Source organism: Oryx dammah, unplaced genomic scaffold, assembly GCF_014754425.2.
Source record: "Oryx dammah isolate SB20612 unplaced genomic scaffold, SCBI_Odam_1.1 HiC_scaffold_11208, whole genome shotgun sequence".
Classification (NCBI taxonomy): Eukaryota; Metazoa; Chordata; class Mammalia; order Artiodactyla; family Bovidae; genus Oryx; species Oryx dammah.
The window spans coordinates 728,467-747,349 of record NW_024080601.1 but is presented as its reverse complement, the minus strand read 5'-3'; the positions used below and the strand labels follow the sequence as shown (position 1 = coordinate 747,349).

Below are 18,883 nucleotides of genomic sequence, written 5' to 3'. Positions count from 1 at the left end.
TGTGAAGTCAAGTGGGCCTTAGAAAGCATCACTACAAACAAAGCTAGTGGAGCTGATGGAATTCCAGTTGAGCTATTTCAAATCCTGAAAGATGATGCTGTGAAAGTGCTGCGCTCAATATGCCAGCAAATCTGGAAAACTCAGCAGTGGCCACAGGACTGGAAAAGGTCAGTTTTCATTCCAATCCCAAAGAAAGGCAATGCCAAAGAATGCTCCAACTACCGCACAATTGCACTCATCTCACACGCTAGTAAGGTAATGCTCAAAATTCTCCAAGTCAGGCTTCAGCAATACGTGAACCATGAACTTCCAGATGTTCAAGGAAAGGCAGAGGAACCAGAGATCAAATTGCCAACATCTGCTGGATTATTGAAAAAGCAAGAGAGTTCCAGAAAAACATCTATTTCTGCTTTATTGACTATGCCAAAGCCTTTGACTGTGTGGATCACAAGAAACTGTGGAAAATTCTGAAAGAGACCAAGGCTCCTCTGTCCATGGAATTCTCCAGAGAAGAATACTGGAGTGGGGAGCCATTCCCCTTTCCAGGGGATCTTCCCAACCCAGGCATCAAACTTCGGTCTCCAGCATTGCAGGCAGATTCTGTACTGTCTGAGCCACGAGGGAAGCACACTTAGAGCAGAACTATAGGATACTTCACAAGTCAGCACTGGGAAGAGACTGATTCGGAGATTTGCAACAGTGTAGCCTTGAGGCAATGAACTTGGACTAGGGTGATGACAAGAATAGGCCATTCTCATAAAGTAGTCTGTGTGATAGCAAGTAATAATAATAGCCTGTATTTTGGATGGGCTTTTCACAAGAGCAAAACACTTTTATAGACATCTTCTTAGGTTATGGTAACCAGATAGAGCAGTTGTTTATTGTGACCAACCTCAGAAATTTGAAATTTAGAGAAACTGAATGACTTGGCTGAGACAAGATAGTAAGGTATCGGGAAGTAGGGCACTGAATCTGGTCTGCTCATGTTTTTTCCATCTTTCAAGACTGGCATGTGGGGCCCAGCTTTGACCAAAGTCCAAGTGCTGTTCTTTAAATCTTTGGTTTTCATTTCTGTGTGTCACAAACATATGGGCATGTGATATGAAGACTGTGATTATGGAGACGTCTTCAGCTCTCAAGAAGCGAGCACACTGCTATAACTCACTCCCATCTTCAAGCTGCTGGAGCAGGTCCTCACCTGCGCTTCCCCTGTTGGTCATGGGTCATGTCCCAAGTGTCAAATGACACTGAAAGGGAGACTTCAAGGGTGAACACCTGGTAGATTCCTGCTGGCTGAGCTTCAGGGGAGGGCAGAGGGCAACTGGTGAGGGAGTGAGGCCTGGTGCAACCTTCTGTAGGAATGTTTACAGCCAGCCTATGTGCGGCTAGAGATGCTTAGACTGGAGCCAGATGTTCTCCTTAGCCAAAAAAAAAAAAGCAACAAACCCAGACATCTTCCATAGACTGGGAACTAACAAACAAAACCACAGGTGTGTAACAAGTAACTGAATGCTGTTGTTCAGAAGTGGTTTCACTCTATAAACAACAGAAGAAAAGACAAAAGGAAATATTTTTGGATCTAAAATGTGATAGGCTCTGTGTTAGTTTGTTTTGTTTTGTTTTGTTTACTTTTATAATGGGAGGATAATTGCTTTACAATGATGTGGTAGTTTCTGCTGTACAAGGTGAATCAGCTCTGCGTACACGTGGATCCCCTCCGTGTTGAGCCTCCCTCCCAACACCTCCCGTCCACCCGTCTGTGTGAGCACAGAGCACTGAGCTGACCTCCCTGTGCTTTAGAGCAGCTTCCAAATAGCCATCTAGTTTACACATGGGAGTGTGTATATGTCACTGCTACTCTCTCAATTCATCCCACCCTCTTTCCCCTGCTGTGTCAGGTTTTGATGACTGTTATCTCGTGTAATTTTCCCAACAACCCTCTGAGGCAGATGTTGCTATTGTTCAGTCATGTCTGACTCTTTGTGAACCCCATGGACTGCAGCATGCCAGGCTTTCCTGTCCTTCACCATCTCCCAGAGCTTGCTCAAACTCATGTCCATAGAGTCGGTGATGCCATCCAACCAGCTCATTTTCTGTCATCCCCTTCTCCTCCTGCCTTCAATCTTTCCCAGCATCAGGGTCTTTTCTAGTGAGTCAGCTCTTTGTATCAGGTGGCCAAAGTATTGGAGCTTCAGCTTCAGCATCAGGCCTTCCAGTGAATATTCAGGACTGATTTCCTTTAGGATTGACTGGTTGGCTCTCCCTGCAGTCCAAGGGACTCTCAAGAGTCTTCTCCAACAGCACAGTTCAAAAGCATCAATTCTTTGGTGCTCAGCCTTCTTCACAGTCCAACTGTCACATCCATACATGACCACTGGAAAAACCATAGCCTTGACTAGACGGACCTTTAGACAATGCAACATAAAGCTGAGAGAGAAAGAACACTTGTGTATAAGCCATCATGTGGTGACCATGGAAAGAAGTAAATCTGGGGGGGCCTGGAATACTGGAAGGGGAAATGTGGACCTTTGGGCTGGGAAACCCTTCTGGTTTCTTGAGCAGACCATAGTCTAGGTGAATGCTGTGTTCTGGCATGTTCCACCAGGCAGTGAAGTGCTCGATGAGCCTGGGTAGAGGCAGCTGGGACAGAGAAAGGAGATGAGGGGAGCTGCTGGCAGCCCCCCAGTTCCCCACCCCTACCGCCAGCCCTACAAACAGTCCCGGGGCCCCAGCTACCCCAGGAGCTGAGCAGACGCCTCCCTCTAGGGGTGCAACGAGAAGCTGTGCGTCTGGCATCACAAGTCAGAATGCAGAGCACAGTTTGCCGCAGAAACCATGTCCTTCTTGGCGTTGGATTTTGGCCTGCAGAACCTGCAGAACCGTGGACTAGATGGGCTTTTTACAGGCAGGTCTGGAAGCTAGTGCGTACTTAATCGCTCAGTCGTGTCTGACTCTTGCTACCCCATGGACTGTAGCCCTCCAGGCTCCTCTGTCCATGGGGCTTCCCAGGCAAGAACACTGGAGTGGGGTGCCATTTCCTTTTCCAGGGAATCTTCCCAACCCAGAGATTGAACACACATCTCTCACGTCTCCTGCATTGGCAGGCGGGTTCTTTACCACTAGCAGCACCTGGGTAGCCCCCGGGAGCCCAATCACCATGAAGAACATAGTGGGCTGGCCAAGAAGTTCATCCTGGCTTTTCTGTAACGTCACATGGAAAAACCCAAACGAACTTTTTGGCCAACTCAATGCATTCTTTGGGAAGATGTGTTTATAGTTCAGCTTTCAATAGGTTTTTGGGATCTAGTCTGCCTTAAGCCAAGGATGGCCTACCTTGGAGGAATGCTGAGATGTGAGGTGTCAGTGCTGGCTGAGGGAGGGGATGCGGCGTGACATTCCCTGAGCAGGTACCTGGGACTGTGCTGGTCTCTGTGTGCCCTCCCATCTAGTTCCAATTCTGGTTCTGGGGGGTCGGTAGGGGCATTTTTGGGCAGGGGATTGGACTCTGACAGAGGTTAATTAGCTTTTCCAAGGGTAGACAGCTAGGGAGAATTGAGGTCTGTAGTTCAAGTTCTTTCCAGATAGAGATCAAATGTTTTGATTGGAGGTTCTCTTCCTGCCCCACCCTTGACCATTACCATCATTGTGATAAAAATAACCCATAAGAAAGCCTCATGGGGGCACCTTTTGGAAACATAACCAGTCGCCCGAGGCTGTGTGACATTGGTGGGGTGGTAACACCCCTCGTAGCCGCTCCTGCCCTTTCCCGCACACGAAGATGGTAGGGACCGTTATACCCATTTCTTCTCTATGTCTGGCTGAAAACTCTTACTGTCAAACCAGTGACTGTTTATGGTCATTAATAAAAGGGCCAGTGAGGAAGGGGGAGAAAGGGGAGGCAATCAAGGATGGGAGGGACCCGGGGAGGTGGGAGGTGGCAAGAGGCAGATGGACGTGAGCTCCCTGGGGGACAAAGCACATACTATGTGGCGCCTTTTCCTGCTGAGAGCCTCGTCCACACCTTTGGCCCCACAGCCCAAGGACCCATTGGATTGCTGTCACTGTTTGGTCTTGTCCATTCCCAGACCTGCATGGGTCTCTTTCTAGCTGAGATTTCTGCCTCTCTGTGAGCCAGCCTCTGCCCTAGCCCAGGAGGATCCAGCCTGACCCTGGTGTGACCAGGTGATTCAGGCTTGCCATATCAAAAATTTCCCCACCCTGCCTTCAGGGGAGGCCTGGGGCCTTCTTCTCGGCACTGACAGCAGACGTGTGAAGGCGATGTTCCAGGTCACTTATACTCCGGCTTCTATTTACACAGCAAGTATTAACCCATTGCCCACAATGTGCCAGTCTGCATGACACACCAGAGCGTAAGATACAGTCTTGGTCTGGAGTCATTAACAGTGGAGAGAGAGAGGGGGAGAGAGAGAGAGAGAGCAAGAAAGAGATGTTTTACCAAAGTATATTTTATGCCTGAAGAAGGCCCAAAAACCTTGGGAGTAGGTATAAGTGAGTATCTGAGTGTCCTTGGGCTCAGGGAACTGGGGACACTTTCTCTGAGGTGGTAACCTCTGAGCTGGGCATGGAAGAAGGAGGAAGCATTTACCAGGTATGTAGGGGATTGGACAGTCCAAGTGATGGGAATTCAGTGAGCAGGAGTGTGAGCAAGAGAAGTTTGGTTGGCCAGAGCATGGCAGCTATGGACCAGCTGAGTTTGATCAGGTGATGTTGTTACTAAACTAAATGTATAGGGCTCGTCACTGTTTAGTCAGACTGGGATTGGCAACTGCATGGGAGGACTTTTGTGTAGATACTGGGTGATGCTGGAAAGCCACCATGGGTAGAAGGCCTTGGAAGTCAGACACTGTGAGTTCTAAAACTTGTTTTAATAAGCAATTTAGTTAGAGCTTGGGAAATTCAAAGGAATTCAAATTGCATTGTATATACATGCCAGTCCAAAGAAAGCAGATCTCATCCTCTACTAGTTATTGTATTTCCAGAGCCCTGTTCATAATTAATTAAAGAACATTCTCCCCTGAATTATTAGAGCAGAAGAATCCCACCATCCCAATATCTGCTAGTTCGATCAGTTCAGTTCAGTTCAGTCGCTCAGTCATGTCCGACTCTGCGACCCCATGAATCCCAGCACGCCAGGCCTCCCTGACCATCACCATCTCCCGGAGTTCACTCAAACTCACGTCCATTGAGTCCGTGATGCCATCCAGCCATCTCATCCTCTGTCGTCCGCTTCTCCTCCTGCCCCCAATCCCTCCCAGCATCAGGGTCTTTTCAAATGAGTCAACTCTTCGCATGAGGTGGCCAAAGTATTGGAGTTTCAGCTTCAGCATCAGTCCTCCCAATGAACACGCAGGACTGATCTCCTTTAGGATGGACTGGTTGGATCTCCTTGTAGTCCAGGGGACTCTCAAGAGTCTAATCTAGCCCCACAGTTCAAAAGCATCAATTCTTCAATACTATCCATTTAAAGATGGTAGGTACTGCTATACCCATTTCTCAGATGAGGAAACCAGGACCCAAAGAAGCTAAGGTCAGTATAAGTGGCTGAGAAGGATTTCTGTCTGTGTTTCCATAATTACACAAGTTGGTTTCACTGAGAGATGGTCCAGCTTATCTCCTAACCCTTAACACTGGGACATGAGCCCTTCTATCCAACCTCATCATTACTTTTCTTTCCCAGCAAAGGTTCTGTTTTGGGTTTTGTTTTGTTTTTTTGGTTGTTGCTTTTTAAATCACAACCAGAATGTCCTTGAGGTATTTCTTGTTTGTGTTTTTTGCTTTTTATGAGTATTCATTCCATCTTTTATTAAAAACATGTCTTTAGAGAAATCAGTGCATGGTGAGTGAAAGGCGACTTTCTGTTTTGCCAGCTGGTTTGAGGGGAGAGTGGCCTTCCACAAATGACACGGTACATGCCACCCTCTGTGGATAGAGACGTAGTCAAAATCATGACATCATTGTGGCTCTCTCTTTCTCTCTTTCTTTTTCCAAGTACAAACACGAGATAATTTTCCTGAAGTAGCCATCTGTTTCTCTAGCCCAATAAAGGCAGCGAGTGTCCACCTCCCAAGAGGTGCTGTGAAAGCTTGTTGCTGAGAGTTTTGTGTTTTATAAGCAGTGAGTTACCATACAGATTAACCTTAGCAGCCCAAGACTAGATCCATGAGAACAAACTGAGATATTTTAGTTTTATCTAGTTATTCCAGATGAAGACACTTGTTGGAGCTCTTTTAAAAAAAAGAAAGAAAAAAATATATATATGTTTATTTATTTATCTGCTCTGGGTCTTAGTTGTGACAGCTGGAATCTTTAGTTGTGGCATATGGAATCTAATTTCCTGGCCAGGAATTGAACCCAGGGAGCCTGTATTGGGAGCTCAGAGTCTTAGCCACCGGACCACCAGAGAAGTCCTATGCTGGGGCTCTTTGAATTCTAAAGTTTCCTGGTGTTGAAGAGACCCAGGATGATATTAGCACAGACAGTGTTCTTCAGACTCAGTTTGGCCAACCCATTAATAGGGGACCATTGCTTCCTATTGTGCATGGTGGGGTGAGAACCCTGTACGCTTCCTAGCTGGGGAAAGATGCCCAGTTTGGGGAGCGCAGAAGCAGAGGGAGGTGGAAGGGTGCTGGTGGCTTGCTGGACCCTGGGGTGACCTTGGCCCTCCTGGCTTGGAATGCCATTGTTTAAAGAGTTGCAGCCAGAGATAGGGGTGGGGATGAAGGAAAGCAGCCAAGAGACATTGAAGTCGCAAGCTGTAGGGAAAGAAGCTGGGTGAGGCAGAGAGGAACTATTGCAAAACCAAAATATTTGACTAGATTTCACTTTTTTCCTTCAGTTCAAATTCTTTGCTGGAAAGTTTAGCTTTGAAGTTGTTTCTTTTCTTCTTTTCTTATTGTTCCAACAATATTGTTCTTTTAATCTTGTTTTTTTGGGTGGAACGTAGACTATTTAGATTATTTCTAAATCATAGCATCAAATTTCTCAAATTCCTGAGGATGCTTTCAGTCATAGGCCTTCTTTGGTGCAGCCCAGACTCTTCTGTCCCAAACAGGCAAGAATGTATAACAACAGCCTGGCTAAAAATGACAGTGGGTCTGTAGTGTCTGAGTGCTACCTCGCTCAGCCGTGTCCGACTCTCTGCAACCTCATGGACTGTAGCCCGCCAGGCTCCTCTGTCCATGGGATTCTCCAGGCAAGAAAACTGGAGTGAGTTGCCATTTCCTTCTCCGGGGGATCTTCCCCACCCAGGGACCCGCGTCTCTTAAGTCTCCGGCACTGGTGGTAGGCAGGTTCTTTAACACTAATGTCACCAGAGTGTCTCGTATTTTGCACATTTTCAGAGTTGTTAAACCGATTCTATGTACTTATAGTTGATAAGTGCTTTCTATGTCTTCATATAGAATACTTATGGTAATTCTTCATATAGACAACACACACTGTAAAGAGCATAGTAACAGATGTCATTAGAAGGATAATAAAATTTATAGAGACAACGTTTTCTGCCAAATATCATGTTTACAAGAGAACACAACCAGGACTTCCCTGGTAGTCCAGTGGTTAAGACTCTGAATTTCCAGGGCAGGGGGCACGGCTTCAGTCCCTGGTGAGGGACCTAAGGTCCTGCCACGTGACACAGCAAAAAAAAAAAAAGAGAGAGAGAGAGAGAATACAACCTTTTTATTTCACTTGGAAAAACAAGATGAGATGCTCCCTAGTCAAATCACTGAGCTTCAGTGGATTCATTTCTCTTGTATACTCCCCTCCTCCTTCCAGGTCACTGGGGGCTTTAACAAGCTCCCCACTCCAGATGAGAAAAACCTCTTCCATCAGTGGCCTCCTGAGCTGAGGGGGAGAAGCAGATTCTACCACCCAACCCTGAAACACAACTTCAGAGCCCCAGGGGTAGTGCAGTACATCTCATCAGGGTAATGCCTGTGTCAGCCACAAAGGAAATGAGTTCAAGCACCCTCCTGAATAGCTTTTCATTTCTCCTTCATACATTTAGCAAGTGCCTGATGCAAGCCAGATCCTGTGCTGAGCCCCAGGATTGCCAGATGAATAAGCCATGATTCAAAGTGCTCCCAGGGGAGAGAGACATGCTCATTGGTACAGACTAAGTTTAAGGAGGATGGCCACACAGAGACCTAGGAAGGGCTGTATCAGAGGCTAGAGTCACGAGGGTTAGCCATGGTTCTCAGGGCTACTCACTTGCAGCTTAGACCTTGGAGGACTGGTAAGCACTGATCTCCTTTCAGGCCAGGGCAGCAAGAACAAAAATCAAGAGCAGAGGGACTTCCCAGGATGTCCAGTGGTTAAGAATCCAAGCTTCCACTGCAGAGGACATGGGTTCCATCCCTGGTTGGGGAACTAAGATCGCCATATATATATATATATATATAATTAAATTAAATTCTAAAAAGCCATTTAAAAAAAATTAAGAGCTGAAAGTATTCAACTCATGATATGTTTGGAAAATACCAGTTTGGCTGGCATACATCAGGAGGCTGGAGAGGTTAGCCAGGTTATATTCCAAAGCCAAGAGTTTGATCTGAAGGCACTAATGGGAACTGAGAAGAAACGGGCCCCAGAACATATACATGATATCAAGTATAAACACGCCAGAGGATTCCTTGGGAAGACCAGGATCTGACTGAGGTTTGGGGAGAAGGATCACTGTCTTGTTGAATCCATTTCCTTTGGCACTCTCCCTCCACCTCTCCCCCAGGCTTTGTGCTGGAGTCTTCCCTGCACAGCCAAGGGCTCAGGGCTATGAACAGTAACTAAGAGAAATTTTTGAGACAGAAGCCAGCAGACCTCACAGGTTTGCATCTGAGTGAACCCCACTGTGTGCTCAGAGAAGTTTTGCTACCAAGCCTTCTCTGTAATCTGTGTCATTGCTAAATGAGTTGCTGGTATTCTTCAAGATGGCAGATGCCCCAGGCTAATGCCAGTAACAGTATTTCCATAATTAAGCTCACAGGTGGGAGAACAAATCTCCTTCATAAATTCTCAATTAAGTACCACTGCACAATAAATTAGGTCTATTGAAAGCAGCTTTTCACTCTCAGTCCCTCCCGGTCACAGAATATATGCAGAATCCGGAGAAACCATAGTATTCTGAATATGCTTCTGAAAGAACCATTTATTTTTGTAACATCCAGAATTAGAATAGGGCTTAGGCAACTTCCACAGTGTGTGTGTAGCTGTGCGAGGTTCAGGAACACCCTGGGTTCAATCCCACCACATCTCTGAAAAACCAGATAACCTCAAGACAATTATCTCACAAGACTGCTTAGCACTTAAAGAGATGTAATAAATAACATTCTTTCATATAAATGGACACCAAGGAGGGAAAAGGGGGAGAGTTGAATTGGAAGATTGAGACTGACACATATAAACTACTATGTATTAATATAAAATAGATAACTAAAGGGACTGGGGGCAGGAGGAGAAGGGGACGACAGAGGATGAGATGGCTGGATGGCATCCTCGACTCGATGGACGTGAGTTTAAGTGAACTCTGGGAGTTGGTGATGGACAGGGAGGCCTGGCGTGCTGCAATTCATGGGGCTGCAAAGAGTCGGACACGACTGAGGGACTGAACTGAACTGAACTGAACTGAATGGGAACCTGAGAACTTTTCATTGGAAAAGACCCTGATGCTGGAAAAGATTGAGGGCAGAAGGAGAAGGAGGCTACAGAGGATGAGATAGTTGGAAGGCATCACTGACTCAATGGACATGAACTTGAGCTAACTCCTAGAGATGGTGGAGGACAGGGAAGCCTGGCATACTATAGTCCACGGAGTTGCAATGACTCAGACACAAATTAGCAACTGAACAACAACTGAGAACCTATGTTTTAGCACAGGCTGCTGCTACTGCTAAGTCACTTCAGTCGTGTCCGACTCTGTGCAACCCCATAGACGGCAGCCCACCAGGCTCCCCCGTCCCTGGGACTCTCCAGGCAAGAACACTGGAGTGGGTTGCCATTTCCTTCTCCAATGCATGAAAGGGAAAAGTGAAAGTGAAGTCTCTCAGTCGTGTCTGACTCTTAGCGACCCCATGGACTGGCAACTCTACTCAGTGCTCTGTAGTGACCTAAACAGGCAGAAAATCCAAAAAAGAGAGGGTATACATGTCCTTATAGCTGATTCACTTTGCTGTACAGCAGGAACTAACACAACCCATTGTAAAACAACTATACTTCCAATAAAAATTAATTTTTTTAAAAAAGAACATTCCCTCAGTTTCTCTGAAGTTTTTTTTTTTTTTTTAAAGATTGATGAAGGTGTGTGTCACCAATATTAGGAGCAACCCAGGGGAAGTTTCACCCCCTTCATGACTCCCTTTTTAACTACTCATACTTGCTCTGACTTGTTTATTTTCCTTGAATCCCACTTGCACTCACAGTCAATATTTACAGTTGGGACCACTTGAAAAGCCTTAGTAAAACCCTCAGTGATGTTGGGTACAAGTATTTATTTCATGTGGTTTAGTTTTGTCTCCTAAACTAAATGGTAAACCTTTGAGATCAGGGGCCATGTGTTATATTTCTTTGAATCCAGCCCTCTGACTCTAGCATGGTGCAATGCTGGTTACATGGTATGTACAAGTTAAATAGTTGATTGATGGATTTGCTGTGGTTTTTCCTATCCAAGTGGAAATATGGATGTTTGTCCCCTGAGAAGGATCCAAGTCCTCTGAGCTGATGTCATACACGGAGTTCACTTTCCATCGGCCTCTTTCTTCACGTGGTCACATCCTCCCTGGACACAGACTGAGCCCCTGATATGTCAGACCCTTTCCATGCACTAAAATGTCTTCTCTTAGGCACCAACTCTGAGGCTCAGACGTGCGAGCTTTTCACTGTTCTGACCAGACCTTGGTCACCTGGAGGCCATGGAAACACTGTGGAGTATCTCCAGGGTGGAAAGGACTTAAAAGCAGGGAACTGGCCCAGTTGTAATGCAGGGTAATTAGACTCCATCCATCCAGTGGTATGCACTGCCCCCCACCCACCCCATAAGTTCCTGCTTCATTTGTTTCGTAAAACCTGATGAAGAGCTTTTTTTTTTTTTTTTTTAAAGTAAGAACTCTTCCATTCTGTACTCAGCTGCCAAGGGGGCCGCTGGCTGCTGGCCCCGAGGAATGTGTGTGCACTCAAGGGCAAATGTCATCTCCCTGCATTGTGTGCAGAGCTTGCTTTGTGCCTAAAGACAGGGAGCTGCATAAAGCCCCAATGTCTTCCCCACAATGCGCCCCAGTCTATGGAGTGCCTTTTCAGCGGCAGAGCCACACAACTCGCTGAGATGCACTTTGACTCTCTGTCTTCCTGTAAGCTCTCTCATCTCAAATTCTGAGACATTCATGCTAGGTTAGAGTCATCTTTCTATTCTGACTCCATCTGGTGAAAGCCTATTTAATTTTCCTTCCAATGTGACTGATATGAGCAGCAAAATTTTTTTTTCTTTAAAGACTGAAATAGCGATTAAGATTTAATAGCAGTGTGACCTTGGGAAAATACCACTAATTACCTACAGTCAATACTGTGGATTCAGGAGTATTCTGTGCAAGACTGACACTCACACAGAAAATTCTGTCTAGATTTCCAAGCTTTGCCCTTTTCCTGGTATGCCTGCCTCCCAGTCTTCCAATGGTCAAGTCACTTCATCCCTGCCCTAGCTCAGATATCACCTCCTCCAGGAAGCCTTCTCTGGTTTTACTCTTCTTCTGAATTCCCACAAGGCTTTGTTTCCTCTTGAAACTCTTCATTTTTTTTCTTTGTCTTGTCTTGATAAGTGCCTATGTTACTTGTATTCTTCTGTAAGAACCTCGAGGAAAGAATCTGTGTCTTCTTAATCATTATCCTTTCCATAATATCTAATACAGTGCCTTACACATACATGCCACTTTCGAAATATTTGGTATATGGGCATAGAAAAGGAGTTATTGGAAATTATTTGAATGAGTTATACTCAACTATTTTTTTGTTTTGCAGGATTTTCTTTACAGTTTTACTGAGATGTAATTGACATATAATATTGTATTAGTTGAACTGTATACAGCATAAAGATTTGATGTTATGTGTGTATTGCAAAATTATTACCACAGTAAGTTTAGTTAACATCCATCACCTCACATAGCAACTTCTAAGTATACAGTACAGTATTGTTAACTACATGACATCCCTAGGACTTATTTGTCTTATAAGTTGAAATTTGTACCCATAACTCAACTATTTTTAATGACCTCTACAATCAGTTCCTAAATACATTCTCTGATGATGATGATAATAATAACTAAAATAGTAAGAATGACCATCATTCATCGAACAGTTCCTACTTTCTACAAAGTAGCAGCACTTTATGTTACCCTACTCAGTAATGAGAAAGTGTGGTTTTAGAGAGAGTAAATAACTTGCCCAACAACCACAATGAATAAATGATAGAAGGGAGATTTGAGCTCAGCTCCATTTGACAACAGAATGAGAGCCATGAATGGTTGTATTATGCTAAAGAGTATCATTAAAGAGTGATTTCTGCTGTATGTAAGAGCGGTCTCCTTCCCTTTAAAATTCACGTGTTTGTGAAATCAGCCAAGAATGAAAGCATTTCACAGCTAGAAAGAGCATTATAGGTCATCTACACTTATCCCAGCTCCAGCGACTGCCCCCCTGGTCTCCATGGTGCTTCTAGAACAAGGGAATGGAAAACTGGGTGAGCATTCCCAGGCGGCCAGACTTTGGGAGGCATTGTCACGGGCCTGCCAAACCTCCTTTCATGTTGGCTACTTTATAAATGGCTATAATTGCACCAGGCTTTGGTGGAAGACTTTGAGCCTAATAAAAATGTCAAACTCATTAAGAAGGTTTCCAAGACTAAATAAACTCTGAAGAGGCTATAATCTCTTGATGGCTCTAAATTTGCAAATCACAAGAATGTGGAAAAATATAACTGCCATGTACAGAGCTACTGAAATGTCACTATTTATTGCTTCAATGTCATCTTGTAATGGAGGTTTGGTGGCAAGATCAGAAATCTCTCCTGAAAACACTGTAACACTCTTTCTTTATTGTAACAAAGCAGCTGTGTGTGTGAGCCGTCCTGTATGTGTCACAAAGCAAACTCTAGAATAAACACAAATTTGATTAGCCTGGAGTCATAGCCAAAATATCAGTAGATTGGAAATGTTTAAAGTCAGGGTGAATGGCATTTTTTCTGTCTTCTGGGTAGCTTAGGAAAACCGTAAGAAAAACAGAAGTTACACTGGAGAGAGTTTCACATGTAGGAGGTAGAATTTCAACTGAATCGTAAAAGTTGGTTTTGGAGAAGCAGTGTTCTGGGAGACAGAGAGAGCTGAGGGACAAAAGCAGAGAGTATAATGTGGGGATGTTGATAAAGATGATAGGGTGCCTGGAGCTAACGGTTTTATATTCGGGGATCTGAAGCATTTAGTGATTTATTAACATCCTCTTAGATGCTGAGCGAGAGGCTTAGCAAAAATTGCCTCTATCCTCATGTTAGTCCTATAAGGCCAGTGTTATATTCAGCTTGCACTCAGTCGCTTTGTCATGTCAATTCTTTGCAGCCCCATAGACTGTGGCCTGTCAGGCTCCTCTGTCCAAGGGATTTTCCAGGCAAGAATACTGAAGAGGGTAACCCTTCCTACTCCAGGGAATCTTCCCAACCCAGGGATTGAACCAGTGTCTCTTCCATCTCCTGCATTGGCAGGTGGGTTTATTGTTACCACTGAGCCACCTGGGAAGCCCTATATTCAGTTTGCTGCTGCTGCTGCTGCTAAGTCGCTTCAGTTGTGTCCGACTCTGTGCAACGCCATAGATGGCCTCCTTCCAGGCTCCTCTGTCCCTGGGATTCTCCAGAGAGTTAATTAAAACTGAGATTCATGCAAATCCATAGAGGACAGAAAGAAGATTGGTGGTTGCCAGGGGCTGAGAGAGGGAAAAATAGAAAGTGATTGCTAATGCATATGGGGTTGTTTTGGGGGGTGATGCGAGTCCTAGAATTAAATCAATGTAATGTTTATACAACTTTGTGAATATACTACTGAATTACACACTTTAAAATGGTGAAATATATGGCATGTGAATTATATCTCAAGTAATGATGAGGGGAAAAAAAAAACAGAGGAGCAAATGACTTTCCCAGGGTCACAAAGTTTGTGGTCATTTGGCAAACTGGGATTTCAACTCAACACTTCCCAGTGCTGAAGCTTGTGATCTTCCCCTTAGACTATGCTGTCTTTTGTCCTTTCAGGATCTGTAAAGGCTTAGCCATGAGGTTGATTACAGATTTAAAAAAAAATTTTTTTTTTAATTTGTCTACACCAGGTCTTAGTTGCAGCACATAGGCTTATATTTGCAGCATGCAGAATCTAGTTCCCTAAGCAGGGCTCAAACCCAGGCCCTCTGCATTGGGAGCACGGAGTCTTAACCACTGGACCTCCAGGGAAGTCCCTGGTCTCAGACATTTGGTCAATGAGTAAAATGTATTTTTACAAATGTCATGATGCTGACAGATACAATGTAGAACCTCATGGGTCGTGAGACACATTGTAAGGTTTCTAGCAGGAAGTAACATGCAAGCTATTACCTTTGAAGAGCAAAAGCAGTTCTGGACCCCACCTGACGTCAGGAAATGCTGTGGTGCTGGCTGCCAGTGCTCACTGACCAACTGCGCCTCGTGATGGAATATTTTTGGTACACGCAGTTGGTGGGCTATGACAGGTAGAGTCTGCAAGAGGGGATCATATTATGAAAGACTTGAAAAGCCCTCCCCTCTGGTGGGGAAAGTTTAATTCGGGATAGTGGGCAGTGGTACATTAGGGAAATTATTGTTGTTGGAAGGTTCTTCTGGCAGTGTGCAAAGGGTGGGTTAGTGTGAAGATGGAGTGAGCCAGGGAGGCCAGCTATAATCATCCAGGCATGAGTTGAGGAGAGTTTAGTTCAAGGTTTTTGTAGTAGAAACAGAGAGGAGAAATGAATTAGGGTGAGATTTAGAAAAAATAAATAATAGCCTCAGCCACAGATGGAGAGGAAACAGACACAATTATGGAACTAGCCTACATTTCTCTCTTTTTAACTCTAGGTTTTACAGCCTGGAAGACTAACAACTTGGAGGTGCTAGGGATAGGCATGAAATAGAAAGGAGGCTTAGTTTGGGGAGAAAATAATGAAGCAAGTTTACAGCCTAGGGAGTCTGAAGTAATGATACTGGAACGCTGGCACAAGAGTTGTGCTAGTTCCTTGCCCAGGCTCTCATCCTAGACAGATGCAGCATTTTCATTCTTTGTGTGTGTGTGTGTGTGTGTGGCTGCGTTGGGTCTGAGGTGCAGCAGGTGGACTTCTTCTAGTTTTGGTACTTGGCTCAGTAGTACTCGGGCATGCAGGCTTAGTTGCTCTGCAGAATGTGGGATCTTGGTTCCCTGACCAGAGGTCTAACTCAAGTCACCTACATTAGAAGGCATACTGTTGACCACCAGGGAAGTCCCCTGCAACCTTTTTATTCTTTGAACTTCAGGAAAGTATGGTCTGATTGATATGCCAGTGAGAAATATGAATGAGTAATAACACCTGGCAATCCAGTGCATTTTTGTAACACTTTGTAATTCACAGATTATTTTGGCCTCTTTTTCTCTACTTATTATGACACAGTTTTATTATAATACTTCCACAATGGTGAATTTGTGTGCCCAAAACTATACTTGAATTTAGTGTGGCATTCCATTCAGTGCTTTGAATGACATAGGGAATTCAAGAGGAAGAATCAGAAAGACCCTGAATATTTGAATGGAAGACAAGACACTACCATCAGTGCCTGGCAAAATGGGTGTTATCTATATGAAATGAACAAACATCCATTCAAACTTAGGGGGGCTCCAGAAAAGTTTGGACCGTAAAGAAGGCTGAGCACTGAAGAACTGATGCTTTCAAACTGTGGTGCTAGAGAAGACTCTTGAGAGTCCCTTGGACTGCAAGATCCAACCAGTCCATCCTAAAGGAGATCAGTCCTGAATATTCATTGGAAGGACTGATGTGGAAGCTGAAGCTCCAGTACTTCAGCCACCTGATTTGAAGAGCCAACATTGGAAAAGACCTTGATGCTGGGAAAGATTGAAGGCAAAAGGAGAAAGGGGCAGCAGAGGATGAGATGATTAGATAGCATCACTGACTCAATGGACATGAATTGGAGCAAACTCCGGGAGATGGTGAAGGACAAGGGAGGCCACATTGCTGCAGTCCATGAAGTGGCAAAGACTTGGACATGACTTAGCAACTGAACAACAACAACTAGAAAAGTTATGCAGGCAAGTGCTGGGAAAATATCCGCGTATTAACCAATGTCAGTTACTGACTGTTTTAGGGTATATAAAACGTCCACTGTAATAGAAGACAGTGGAATGGTGTCTTTAGGTGTTGAAAGAAAAAAAAACTGTCAGCCTAGGATTCTACGTTTAGTGACAATATTCTTTAGAAATGATGGCAGAAGAAATGCTATGGAAAAAAAGAAAGCAAGAAATGTCAGTAGGAAATACAGGGATGAGAGTCTCAGTTTTAAGTGGAATGATCAAGGAGGGCCTTTCTGGGAAGGTGACAGTTGTTCAGAGACCAGAAAGTGGGGAGGTGAGCCATGTGAACAAATGGGAGAAGAGGTCTTAACAAGCCAAAGGGCCCTGAGAAGGGTACATGTTTAAGAAACAGCATGAAGACCAGGGTGGCTGGAACAAAGGGATTAAGGAAGAGAAAAGAAGGTGATGACACCATACAGTTGACAGGGCAGCAGACTGTGTAGAGGATTATGGGGAAAAAAATATGTACCTTATAGACCTGGAACAATTCAAATATAAACTTGTCATTCTCATATTATTTATTTTAAAAATGTCCTGATTTGGGTGAGAAACATTATAGTAACCCTAAGTATGTGGCTCAGATGGTAAAGAATCTTCCTGCAGTGCAGGAGACCTGAGTTCGATCCATGGGTTGGGAAGATCCCCTGGAGGAGGGCTTGGCAACCCACTCCAGTATTCTTGCCTGGAGGATCCCCTGGACAGAGGAGCCTGGCAGCCTATAGTCCATGGGTCACAAAGAGTCGGACACGACTGAGCGACTAAGCACACACACAACCCTGAGTATAGATCATTTAAAGATTTGGGTCTTTATGCATATTGAAGTGACATATTGAATGAAGTAAGTCAGACAGACAGGGAGAATAACACCCCTTATATGTGGGATCTGAAAAGAAATTATACAAGTGAACTTACTTACAAAACATAAACTGGCTCAAAGACTTCAAGAACAAGCTTATGGTTGCCGGAGGGAAGGATGGGGGTAAGGAGTAATTAGGTTGGGGATGGGCATGTACACAGTCCTATATTTAAAATGGGTAACCAACAAGGACCTACTGTATAGCACATGGAACTCTGCTCAGTGTTATGTGGAAGCCTGGATGGGAGGAGAGTTTGGGGAAGAATGGATACATGTATATGTATGGCTGAGACCCTTCGCTGTTCACCTGAAGCTATCACAACATTGTTTGTTAATTGGCTTATTGTTGTTGTTGTTTACTCACCAAGTCATGCCTGACTCTGCAACCCTGGGGACTGTAGCCCACCAGGTTCCTCTGTCCATGGGATTCTCTAGGTAAGAATACTGGAGTGGGTTGCCATTTCCCACCCCAATACAAAATTAAAAGTTTTTAAAAAATAAGGATTTGGGCCTTTATATGTACTGAAATAAATACATATAAACTTAGAACCTCTGGAGGTTTAGACTAGTGATCTGGCTCTGAGTGTTGAACTATCATGTGGAGAGTGGATGCTAAGTGGAGAGTAGATGCTAAGTGGAGAGTAGATGCTAAGTGGGCAAAAAAAAAAAGAGGATGCCAATTCATTAACTATTAAACCAACCCAGTGAGAGGTGAGGATGTCTTGGGTCACAGGGCAGTGGAGGTGTTAAGAGGTGTCTGGATCCTGGAAGTATTTTGAAGGGGAAGTGGCATATTGGGTGCAGGATGTGAGAGGAAATGGTGAGTAGAGGGTGACATCAAAGATTCTGGTCTACACCGTGGGAAGGATGAAGTAGCCCATAGCTGAGATGGGGAACAGATTTAGGAGAGAAGATCAGGAACTAGAGTTTGGATTGTGAAGTTTGTGGTGCCTTTTGGACAGTTAGGTGGAGATGTTCAGGGCATGAGTATAAAAGTCAGAGGTTTGGGGAGAGCTTCAGAATGGAATGTAAATGTGGCATTTGATGCCAAGAGACTGGATGAGCTTGGCAAGTACAGAAGAGAGAAGATGGTCAAAGAACTAAGCCCTGGGATGCTATGATGTTTAAAGCCTGTGAAATGAGGAGGACAGCAAATAAGATGGAAAAGTAACAACCAGGGAAATTCAGAATAAAATTAGGAGACAGTGCATTGCCAGAAGCCAACTGAGGACAGTATTCCAAGGTGGAAGAAGTAGTCATCTGGGTCAGATGTTCCTGGTAGGTCCGGTAAGATGAGGACTCAGAATGAACCATTGGGTTTAGCATCCAGACAGTCAGTGGCCACCTTGACAATGGAAATGTCAGTACCTAGAAAGGGCAGAAGCCTGACTGAAGCAAGTTCAAGAGAAAATGCTGTCTCTATTTTTGTGGGGTTTTTTGGCTTCATTTTTTCTTTTTGTCTTCTCCCCACTTTCAAACACTCTACTTGGTTAGCCCTTGTGAAAAGCAAAAGATAAAGGACATTTCTCCAAGCAATGTCTCTTTTATTGTACTTTGTGCGGTAGGCTAGGCAGAGAGACCACAGAAGCTGTATGATTTTATGTTGCCTTCATCTGGCTCCTTTTGAGGATGGGGGCAT

At 44.5% G+C, this 18,883-nt stretch overlaps 1 protein-coding gene and 1 long non-coding RNA gene across 2 annotated transcripts in view; both read left to right on the top strand.

The window, feature by feature from the left end:
- Positions 1 to 18,883, top strand: part of LOC120860849 (thrombospondin type-1 domain-containing protein 4-like) — a 227,672-nt gene that overhangs the window by 36,081 nt on the left and 172,708 nt on the right. The gene's annotated exons all lie outside the window — the stretch shown is intronic.
- On the top strand, positions 9,724 to 17,483 carry LOC120860851. Its single transcript, XR_005720446.1, has 3 exons — positions 9,724 to 9,733; positions 15,229 to 15,236; positions 17,383 to 17,483. It is a non-coding gene; the product is annotated as an uncharacterized LOC120860851 (long non-coding RNA).